Source organism: Lithobates pipiens, unplaced genomic scaffold (genome assembly GCF_037356315.1).
Source record: "Lithobates pipiens isolate NorthernLeopardFrog02 unplaced genomic scaffold, aLitPip1_a1.2 Scaffold_28, whole genome shotgun sequence".
Lineage (NCBI taxonomy): Eukaryota > Metazoa > Chordata > Amphibia > Anura > Ranidae > Lithobates > Lithobates pipiens.
Window position 1 is genome coordinate 194,101,282 of NW_027507789.1, and position 10,575 is coordinate 194,111,856.

A 10,575-nucleotide genomic window follows, 5' to 3' on the forward strand; every position below is an offset into this window, starting at 1 on the left:
GATTTTACCCCCTTCCTGACCAGAGCACTTTTTGCGTTTTGGCTCTGTGTCACTTTAACTGACAATTGCGCGGTCGTGCGATGTGGCTCCCAAACAAAATTGACGTCCTTATTTTCCCACAAATAGAGCTTTCTTTTGGTGGTATTTGACCACCTCTGCGGTTTTTATTTTTTTGCGCTATGAACAAAAAAAGAGCGACAATTTTGAAAACATACAATATTTTTTACTTTTTGCTATAATAAATATCCCCAAAAAATATATAAAAAAACAAATTTGTTCCTCAGTTTAGGCCGATATTTATTCTTCTACATATTTTTGTTTAAAAAAATAGCAATAAGTGTATAGTGATTGGTTTGCACAAAAGTTATAGCGTCTACAAAATAGGGGATAGTTTTATGGCATTTTTATTATTCATTTTTTTTTTACTAGTAATGGCGGCAATCAGCGATTTTTATAGGGACTGCGACATTATGGCGGACACATCGGACACTTTTGACACTATTTTGGGACCATTGACATTTATACAGCGATCAGTGCTATAAAAATGCATTGATTACTGTATAAATGACACTGGTAGGGAAGGGGTTAAAAACTAGGGGGCGATCAAGGGGTTAAGTGTGTCCTAGGAGGGATTCTAATTGTGGGGGGGGGGTGGGCTACTACTCACATGACAGCGATCACTGCTCCCGATGACAGGGAGGAGTAGATCTCTGTCATGTCACTAGGCAGAACGGGGAAATGCCTTGTTTACATAGGCACATCCCCGGTTCTGAGGCTTCATGACACGATCGCCAGGAGACTGGCGGACATCGAGTCCGCGGGTACCACAGTCACGGAACACGCAGCAGGCTGCGCCTGCAATGCCGCTTCTTAAAAGAAGCCATGTCATTGTGCCGATGTACATCGTCATGTGCTGGTCGGCTAGTGGTTAAGGACTTGTTCACACTCATACAATACTGACGCTTAACAAATGTGCCTATAGCACCAATGCGCATTAATAGGTGCGGTTGATAAGCGTTTAGGCCTGGATCACACTTATGCATTTTTTTTGTGCGTTTTCAGTTTTGCAGAAACACACTACAGTCCATTTCACATGGTTTCCTATGGATGTAGTTCACATCGGTGCATTTTATGGAAAGGTCCAGGGACCTTTTTCTGGTTTTTGGTTTCACAGACTTCAATAGTTGAACTGCTTCCTGACCGCCTCACGCAGATATACTGCAGCAGAAAGACACGTACAGGCAGATTAAGGTACCTGTACGCTGCCCTTTAAGAGGCGGCTTGCGGGCGCGATGGCGGGTCTCACGGACTCAATTTCCACGGGGATACCCACGATCGTCTCACGGAGAGGAAGAATGGGGAAATGCTAATGTAAACAAGCATCTCCCTGTTCTGCTTAGGGACAGGACCCTGATCACAACTCCCTGTAATCGGGAGCAGTGATCAGTGACGTGTCACACACAGCCCCCTCCCCCCACAGTTAGAATCACTCCCTAGGACACACTTAACCCCTGCAGCGCCACCTAGTGGTTAACCCCTTCACTGCCAGTCACATTTACACAGTAATCAATGCATTTTTAATTGCACTGATTGGTGTATAAATATGAATGGTCCCAAAATCTCACCAAAAGTGTCCGACGCGTTCGCCATAATGTCGCAATCCCTATAAAAATCACCGCCATTACTAGTTAAAAAAAAAAATGTATAATAAAAATGCCATAAAACTATCCCCTATTTTGTAGATTCTATAACTTTTGCGCAAACCAATCAATAATCGCTTATTGCGATTTTTTTTCTTACCATAAATATGTAGAAGAATACGTATCGGCCTAAACTGAATTATATTTTTTGGGGATATTTATTGTAGCAAAAAGTACAAATAATGCGTTTTTTTCAAAATTGACGCTATTTTTTTGTTTATAGCACAAAAAATAAAAACCGCAGAGGTGATCAAATACCACCAAAAGAAAGCTCTATTTGTGGAAAAAAAAGGACGTCAATTTTGTTTGGGAGCCACGCCGCACGACCGCGCAATTGTCAGTTAAAGCGACGCAGTGCCGAATCGCAAAACATGCTCTGGTCTTTGGCCAGCCAAATGGTCCGGGGCTGAAGTGGTTAAAGATGTATATTGAAATAAGCAAAATACACCTGCAATATGCAAACTGCACAAGTGTGAATCAGACACATCACACACAAATCTATTGCCATCCAGGAGCTGCGGGCAGCTGTCTGGGGGGCAGGTTTGGCATTACTGGGGGGCAGGGCAATTATGTCAGCAAAAACAATTTGGCCACACTCACTGCGCTGCGGCACGATAAAACCCCGAAAAACACGGTCGGACATTCTGACCACAAAATCCGTCAGATTTTTTCAGACGGATTTTGTCCGAAACTTGTGTTGCATACACACGGTCGGACAAAGTTGTGGGAAAATCCGATCGTTCGGAACGTGGTGACGTTCGTTGCGTATGACGGGACTATGTAGAGGCTAGTAGCCAATAGCACTTTGTCCGTCGGAATTCTCTACAAACGATCAGATTTTTTTGTCTGAAAATTTGAGATCCTGCTCTCAAATTTTTTCAATCGAATTTCCGACGGAAAAGGTCCGATAGAGCCCACACACGATCGGATTTTCCGACAATATAAATCGATCGGACCTTTTCCATCTGAATTTCTGACCGTGTGTACAAGGGCATAAGAGCGTAGCATTATTACTCTCATTGTTCGGGTTTGGCTTGAAGAAAAGGTGGCAACTCTATGCACCACTGCAGTTAAAACTGCGCCACAAACACCTATTATTAAAGAGGAAGTAAAGGCAGGAAAAAAAAAAAGAAGAAAACTCCCTGTAAGGCAAAGGCATAATGAGCTAGTATGCATAGCATACTAGCTCATTATGAATAACTTACCTGAGATGGAATCCCGCGAAGCGACTCTCATTTCCCTCCTCCATCACCGCCATCTATCCCAGAGTGACTTCCGGGTATCATGGCTCTGGCGCTGTGACTGGCCGGAGCCGCAATGAGGTCACTCCCGCGCGCGGGAGCCGCCACTAACGCCATGATCGCCGTTAGCAGCGGCATTCTCAGTGCGCCTGCGCGCCGCTGTCTGCGGCACATGCGCCATAGACATCGGTGCCTGTCTTTTGCAAATATCTCCTAAACCATGTAGGTTTAAAAGATATTTCTTGGACCTACAGGTAAGCCTTAATCTAGACTTACCTGTAGGTAAAAGGGGTCTGTAAGGGTTTACAACCACTTTAACTGTAATGTACTACCGCACTGCAACTGTTACCATAGACTTGAATGGAAGCTGCTTCAACTCCTTTCCAACTCAACATGAGGCTTCCATTATGAAGTAACACGACGCTAATGCTTTATGTTTTCATAATGTGAGCCTTATTATCCACTTTAGCCCCAGACCATTTGGCTGGCCAAAGACCAGAGCACCTTTTGCGATTCGGCACTGCTTCGCTTTAACTGACAATTGCGCGGCCCATGCGACGTGGCTCCCAAACAAAATTGACGTCCTTTTTTTCCCACAAATAGAGATTTCTTTTGGTGGTGTTTGATCACCTTTGCGGTTTTTATTTTTTTGCGCTATAAACAAAATATAGCGACAATTTTGAAAAAAAAACAACACAATATTTTTTTACTTTTTACTATAATAAATATCCCCAAAATATATATGAAAAAACATTTTTTTTCCTCAGTTTAGGCCGATCCGTATTCTTCTACATATTTTTGGTTAAAAAAAATCGCTATAAGCGTTTATTGATTGGTTTGCGCAAAAGTTATAGCGTCTACAAAATAAGGGATAGTTTTATGGCATTTTTATTAATAATTTTTTTTTATTAGTAATGGTAGTGATCAGAGATTTTTATCGTGACTGTGACTTTTTTTTGCGCTATAAACAAAAAAAGAGCGTCAGTTTTGGGGGAAAAATATATATATTTTATAAAACATATCCAATAAATAAAAAAATGTAAAAAAATCAAATTTCTTTATTAATTTAGACCAGGCATGTCCAAAGTCCGGCCCGCGGGCCAATTGCGGCCCGCGGTCCGGTTTTGAACGGCCCGCCTGGTTGTTTAAACATATATATCTTTTGTGGCCCCCGGCGATCTCCCAGAGCCGGGGCCACAAAAGATGTATAGTCCAGCTGCCTCGGAGGGAGGAGGCGGGACGAGTGCCGTGCACACAGGAGGAGAATTTCCTGTTTACACGGCAGCTGTAATAGGAAGTCCCGTCTCTGCCATTGGACGACTGTGCTGTCCATTAAAGGAGGCGGGACTTTCTCTTAAAGAGGCCGTTGTGTAAACAGGAGATCCTCCTGTAAGATGTCTTTGGCGCTCGTCCTGCCCTCCATGGCTGCACTGATGGTAATGGTGGCTGCATTCCTGGCAATTGCAATTGTGGACCTGCATTCCTGGCAATGGTGAGTGAATTACTAGCAATGGTGGCTGCATTCCTGGCAATGGTGGGTGAAATTCCTGGCAATGGTGGCTGCATTCCTGGCAATGGTGGCTGCATTCCTGGCGATGGTGGGTGAAATTCCTGGCAATGGTGCGTGAAATTCCTGGCAATGGTGGCTGCATTCCTAGCAATGGTGGCTGCATTTCTGGCATTGGTGGATGCATTCCTGGCAATGGTGGCAGCATTCCCGGCAATGGTTGCAGCATTCCCGGCAATGGTGGCTGCATTCCCGGCAATGGTGGCTGCATTCCCGGCAGTGGTGAGTGAATTCTCTGGCAATGGTGGCTGCATTCCTGGCAATGGTGGCTGCATTCCCGGCAATGGTGGCTGCATTCCTGGCAATGGTGGCTGCATTCCCGGCAATGGTGAGTGAATCCCTGGCATTGGAGGGTGAATCCCTGGCAATGGTGGGTGCATTCCTGGCAATGGTGGGTGCATTCCTATCAATGGTGGGTGCATTCCTGGCAATGGTGGCTGCATTCCCGGCAATGGTGGCTGCATTCCTGGCAATGGTGGCTGCATTCCCGGCAATGGTGGCTGCATTCCCGGCAATGGTGGCTGCATTCCCGGCAATGGTGGCTGCATTCCTGGCAATGGTGGCTGCATTCCTGGCAATGGTGGCTGCATTCCCGGCAATGGTGGCTGCATTCCCGGCAATGGTGAGTGAATCCCTGGCAATGGCGGGTGAATCCCTGGCAATGGTGGCTGCATTCCCGGCAATGGTGGCTGCATTCCCGGCAATGGTGAGTGAATCCCTGGCAATGGCGGGTGAATCCCTGGCAATGGCGGGTGAATCCCTGGCAATGGTGGCTGCATTCCCTGAAATGGTGAGTGAATTCCCGGCAATGGTGAGTGAATTCCCGGCAATGGTGAGTGAATTCCCGGCAATGGTGAGTGAATTCCCGGCAATGGTGGCCGAATTCCCTGGCAATGGTGGCCGCTGCATTCCTAGCAATGGTGAGCGCTGCATTCCTAGCAATTGTGGGTCTGCAGATAGACACTGATCCTTGTTTTGCTTCACAGTTCTTTATTTAAAATTTTAAGTTTTTTTTTCCTGAAGTTTTCTTAAAGTGAAGGTGCGTGTTATATGTCAATAAATATGGTGTATCCAAATAATACACTTGAGCTCATCTATTCACCACACACAGCCACAAATCAAGAGAATTCTTGTGGGGAAGTGTATTGGTGCTCGGATGGACACACTTAGACCGAATTTTAATGGGTCAAAGAATGTCAGGCAAAATGGTCGGCCCTCGAGTATGTTCACTTCATCAAATCTGGACCTCTTTGAAAAAAGTTTGGACATCCCTGATTTAGACCAATATGTATTCTGCTACATATTTTTGTAAAAAAAAAAAAAAAATCACAATAAGCGGTTTGCGCAAAAGTTATAGCGTCTACAAACTAAGGGATAAATTTATGGACCGAGCCGAAGAGAGGAATCACATTCATGTACCTGTTTGCGCTTAGAGTGATTGTAAAGATTTTTTTTGTTTTTTTTTTTTTAACCCCTTCACGCCGACATTACGCAAATTTGCGTCCATGGCTTGAAGGGGTTGTACCGAGTACCGTTTTTTAGAGCGGGTGATCGGCTCTTCAGGGATAACAACTAATGTGGCTAAAAGCCGCTTGGCTGTTATCCTAAAGTAGCGGGAGGGCAAGTTCCCAAACCCCCCGCAACTTTTTCCGGGCCTTCTGTCCCACCGGGAGATCCAAACCACCAGCCAGCAGGTCCATCAACTAGGCTGATACCCGAACAAAGCCGGATTCGGCTCTGATCGGGTCTCCAATTTAAAATCCCAGAAGCGACGCCACAAAGTCACTTCTGGTTTACTCGGCTGCCAATGGCGCTGATTTTTTAAAAATTACAGTATTCAGAATCGCCACTTTTGGCGATCTGAATACTTTTAAGGGGAAAGGAGGGATTTGGGTCTTTTAGATCCCCGATCCCTCCATAAAGAGTACCTGTCACTGCCTATTACTGTCAGAGATTTGATTTTTTTATTTATTTTTTAAAGAGACAATGGTAAAAAGATAAAGAAGAAAAAAACAAATTTTTTTTTTAAAGTGCCCCTGTCCCCGCGTGTTCGTGCAGCAAAGAAAACGCAATATGATGTCGCCTATGAAGATTTTTAGGTACCGTAGTTTGTTGCCATTTCACGAGTGTGCGCAATTTTCAAAGCATGACATGTTAGGTATCTATTATCTTGGTGTTACATCATCTTTCACATTATACAAAAAAATTGGCCTAACTTAATTTTTTCCCCAAAAAATAAGTTTGAAAGACTGCCACTGTGACATAAATTATTGCAACGATCGCCATTTTATTCCCTGGGGCAGTGATGGTGAACCTTGGCAGCCCTGATGTTTTGGAACTACATTTCCTATGATGCTCTACTACACTGCAGAGTGCATGAGCATCATGGGTTCCCCATTGAAAATGGCACGTCTGACGAAACGCATCTGGGAGGGCACGCTGTGATGTCACCACGCTGAACGACAGGAGGATTAGCTCCCGAGTTTGCCGGCCGGCTTGTATTCATGCGATTGGAATTTTTCGTATGTAAGTGCATTTTTGTTTATAATTAAAGGATTACCAATGATTTTACAATATGGGAAGCTTCTCTCTCTTTCTCTGAGCATATTCATTGTGTGTGAATGGGAGTGTGGAGAACCGTAAAGATCTGCAATATACGAAGTGTCGCCCCTGGATTGCAAGACATCTGGTATAGGCGAGAGGTTGCAATTGGCTTTTTCCATAACGCTTCTTACGCTTTACCATCTGGTAAGCGCATTGTTTTGTCGGTGGCTGGGCACATTAGTGATAGGTGTGTGAAATCACTGTGGTGTGTCCTTTTTGAAGCTGAGCGATTTTCTTTCAACACAAAGATTATCCTGTTATGGACTTTTATTCATTTAATAAGTCAGAGACTTTATGATGAATCTAGTGCTGTTTTATTATAAGCTACTTTTATGTATTGGCGCAGCTCTTTTCTTCTACTTTCATTGATTGTGTGCGTATCCCACAGTTGAGCAGCAGCCTTGCGACTTTTAATTTTTTATTCAATATTTACAGTGATTTTAAATTTTTTATTCAATATTTACCTTGTTTTATTTTGCATTCTGGATAAGCTGAGATTATGTGTGTTTGAAGGTCTAAAGATCATTCAGCACATCTACACTGCAAAATTGATGTGTGTTTGTCTTATATGGTCAGGGCCGCCTTTAATATTGACTGGACCCGGGGCAAACATTTTCTTGGGGCAATTTCGCTCTCTGCATGCTTTGAGACATACAATAAATAGCAGCTAGACTTAAAATCAGTTTACTGAATCAGATCAGGCAGCGATTGTGATTGGTTGCCAGAGGTTACAGTGTATCATTATTGCTCACTGACTGACTGCTAGAGGTTACAGCACACATTGTGGCTCACTGTTATTTTCTAGAGGTTACAGCACACGACTTCTGCTTGTTGTTTGGTTTCTAGAGATTACTGTACATCAATACTGCTCACTGATTGAATGCTAGAGGTTACTGAACATCTATACCACTCACTAATTGGTTATTAGAGGTTACTGCCCATAATTACTGCTCACTAATTGGTTGCAAGAGGTTGATGCATAGCATTACTGCTCACTGATTGGTTGCTAAAGGTTACATCACATCATCTCCTCACTGCCTGCCTGTGTATTCACATGCACCAAAATTCAGGGGGCTGTGGCACCATGTTATTTTGAAGAATCCACCTCCAATTTGCTTACTTCAAAACATGATGTTAAGCTTAATGCCCACAATTGTAGGCGGGACTTTCAAGCATCCTTTACCTCCCCAGTGGGCAGCATTCGGCAGAAGTGATGGTGGATGTGACCTCGGGGGACATGATATATATATATATGAATGCCGACTCTATTTAAATATCAATGCCGCGGTCCACGGTTATTTACATATTAATGCCGCCACTATTTACATATGAATTCCGGTTATTTACATGTAAACACAGGGTCTGCAGGTGAGTCATCTGTACATGGCAATAGGGCAGAGCTGAGCAGCAGAAGTTTACACTGAGATATCGGGACACAGCACAGGACTAAAACTTCAAGGGATAAGAGAATTTAAACTGGGATAGTTGGCAAGTATTAGGCAGCTGCTTTGGGCCCCATTGAAACGGCCTTGTGTATGGTAACACCTGGAAGTGGTTGTGATGTCCTCTCTTGTTTTCCTTTGCAATAGGGTGATCCTAAACAAGGCTTGTACTTTCTTCTGATTATCCCCAGAATGTCAAATCCGGAGCCTTGAGACCACAAAGAAACTTTTCACCCCAGCCTGGTGAACAGCAGTCACATGAGTGAGTGCAATGTCAGCTGTCTCAACAGTGCTTACATGTTTTACTTGTAATACCTAAAAACTTCCACTAGATGTCCTCAGCTGATTACACTGGATGGCAGCACTGAGCAGAAGCAACTGTGGAAGAGGCCCTAATACAACCCATGATAATTCAATGAGGGCTTTGATGAGTTCCCAGGAAAATGTGTCAGCTTTTTCCATTATTTTCACCTGGTAATCTGCCTAGTAACACTTCCAGGCCCGTACACACAATATGAAAATCGGAAATAAAATTTCACCTGACAAACAATCTGCCGATTTTCAGACAAAAACTGGATGTGCAGACTATAAAAAATTTTGTCGGATGTGAACACACTGATCGATTTTCATTCCATTAGTACGGATTTCATCCAAAAAAAAAATCGTCAGCGCAAGACTACGCATGCTCGGAAACAAAAGAATACATACAAAACTATTCAACACATTACGTCACTTCTGACGCTGTATTCTGTCATATGAGAATTCTCGTATGGTCAGTAACCTCTTCACTTTTGACATGCGACTAGCATGCAACAAAAAAACGTACGCCCGAAAATCTGATCGTGTACGGGGGTGTCTCTACTAGGGTTGCCGCTTCATCCCTTCAGGCTGGGTTCACATTGGTAAGACACGACAGTCGTAGCGCTTTGGATCCGATTTTGCCCTGCGACTTGAAGTCTGACATGTGTCCGACTTCAATGAACAGGGATCTGACTTTGATCCCCGATAATACCAGGCACTGTGTCTGGTATGAATCTTTAGGGGAAACTCCACGCCAAATCTTTTTCAAAAACCAGCGTGGGTTCCCCCTTCAAGAGCATACCAGGCCCTTTGGTCTGGTATGGATTTTAAGGGGAACCCCCAAAATCCATACCAGACCCTTATCCGAGCACACAGCCCAGCAGGTCAGGAAAGGGGGGTGGGGACGAGCGAGGGCCACCCCCCCCATGTTGAGGGCATGCAGCCTGGTACAGTTGGGGGGGGGTGGCCCTCGCTCGCTTTGATGGGCCTGTGTCTCCCCACCCCAAAGCACCTTGCCCCCATGTTGATGAGGACAAGGGCCTCTTCCTGACAATCCTGGCCATTGGTTTCTGGGTTTGCAGGCAGGGAGCTTATCAGAATCTGAAAACCCCATTTAACAAGTGGATCCCCAGATCCAGGCCCCCCACCCTATGTGAATGTGTATGGGGTACATTGTACCCCTACCCATTCACCGAAAAAAAGGGTCAAAAATAAAACACAGTACACAGGTTTTTAAAGTAATTTATTAGGCTGGGTTCACACCGGAGCGATGCGGGAACGCCGCAAATCCACGGCGTTTTCCCACATCGCATGCCTCCCGCCGGCAGTTCACACTGCCCTATGCGAACTGCTGGGAGTGTCAGTGAAATGTTAATGACACCCCCAGATCAGTTTGCATATCTCAGTGCGATCTGCAAACTCGGACAGGAATCGGATCGCATGGTGTGAACACCCATGCGATCCGATTCTGCTGCGGACCAAAAAAAAGGGTCCCGTGCGAGTTTGTGGCGGGTGCGATGCGAATTCAGCCATACTATCTGTATGGCTGAACTCGCATCGCACATCGCACAGAGCATTCGCTGTAGTGCGGTGCGAATCACATCCGGCTCTCGCTGCCGCAGCAATCTGAACCCAGCCTAAAGGCAGCTCCGTCTTCCGATCTCTTCTCCCCTCTCTGGTTCTTCTCCCTCTGTCCGCTGTCTTCTGCCAGGTCTTCTCCG